The sequence below is a fragment of the Loxodonta africana genome, chromosome 3 (assembly GCF_030014295.1).
Source record: "Loxodonta africana isolate mLoxAfr1 chromosome 3, mLoxAfr1.hap2, whole genome shotgun sequence".
NCBI lineage: Eukaryota > Metazoa > Chordata > Mammalia > Proboscidea > Elephantidae > Loxodonta > Loxodonta africana.
Window position 1 is genome coordinate 152,084,001 of NC_087344.1, and position 1,550 is coordinate 152,085,550.

A 1,550-nucleotide genomic window follows, 5' to 3' on the forward strand; every position below is an offset into this window, starting at 1 on the left:
CGTACTCCCACTTGCTCTCCCCCTAATGAGTCAGCCCTTCCAGTCTCTCCTTTCGTGACAATTTGGCCAGCTTCCAACTCTCTCTATCCTCCCATTCCCCCTCCAGACAGGAGATGCCAACACAGTCTCAAGTGTCCACCTGATATAATTAGCTCACTCTTCATCAGCATCTCTCTCCTACCCACTGTCCAGTCCCTTTCATGTCTGATGAGTTGTCTTCGGGAATGGTTCCTGTTCTGTGCCAACAGAAGGTTTGGGGACCATGACCGCCGGGATTCCTCTAGTCTCAGTCAGACCATTAAGTATGGTCTTTTTATGAGAATTTCATTTCTTGTGCTCCACTTCATAGTGAGACGTGATCCAGTGGTCAGTTCAAGTTCTAGGTTTAAATCAATGACCAAAGGATACTTTAGATTCCAGGCATTCGTGAGGAGAAAAGATAAAAGTAACAACGTTTTGGATTTCAAGTATATAAAACTGCAGAGACCCACCCACCTCACCTGTCATTTCAAAGACCGGGTCTAGCCATGCGGTTGCTGCTCTGCATGCCCAGTACTAACCCCTACAGGATCGCCGCACGTCCCAGTTCAGAGGGACCCAAAGTGCCAGTTCAGATCGACTCGTTAATGTCTTCTGCTCCAGAAATAACTCCAGGTGTATAGTTCTCATCTTCCTTTCCCGCTCCTGAGCGGGCCGGCAAAGTGACCTGTGCTGCCGGTGCAATGGATAAGCCAGCAGAGCAGGAAGTAGAACTGTTTTCGGCACATGAAGGAGGGAGGCGGAAAAGTAACGCGTGCTTTGCACCGGCCGGGAATCGAGCCCCGGTCTCCCGCGTGGGAGGCGAAAATTCTACCACTGAACCACCAATGCTTCCGAGTGGGTGGTGGTGGTGCTTTACTTAAGGTTCTATGGCTATTCAGAAAACGACTCCCGCAGCACTTGGAAAAGGCAGTTCTAAAACGGGCTTAAAGAGTGTTCTCTTTGGAAGAAACAGCTAACACACACAAAAGATGCCCAGAACACAGGGTTTCAGGCAACACTCTGAAGTAAAATTACTGCATTCAAATAAAATGATTCGACTTAAAAATAAAGAGACTAATTCGCAAATTGGCTCTTCCCAACTGCATAATACCCGTTGCCCTCGAATCGATCCCGACTCATACCAGAGCAACCCTCTAGGACAGAGTAGGGCTGCCCCGTAGGGTTTCCAAGGAGCAGCTGGTGGATTCAAATTGCGGAATTGGTTACCAGCCAGGCTCTTAACCAGGGCGTCACCAGGGCTCCAGCTGGGCGATACGCCTTGTCTTAGTTTCTTAGGGCTCCCGTATCAGGAATATCGCCAGGAGAAGGCCTTCACGGATAGGAATTTATTTTCTCATATCTTCAGAGGCTAGAAGTCCGAATTTAGGACCCCGGCTCTGGGAGAAGGCTCTCTCTGTCAGCTCCGGGAAAATATCCTTGTCTCTCTCAGCTTCTCGTCCTTGGTTTCTTGGTAATCTCTGAGTGGCATCAGTCTGTCTCCATTTGTGCTTCCTTGCTTCGAGGCCTAA

At 49.2% G+C, this 1,550-nt stretch overlaps 1 non-coding gene across 1 annotated transcript; it reads right to left on the minus strand.

Annotated features, from left to right (window-relative positions):
• Positions 1 to 799: 799 nt before the first annotated feature.
• On the minus strand, positions 800 to 870 carry TRNAG-CCC (transfer RNA glycine (anticodon CCC)). The gene has a single exon. It is a non-coding gene; the product is annotated as a tRNA-Gly (tRNA).
• Positions 871 to 1,550: the final 680 nt, after the last annotated feature.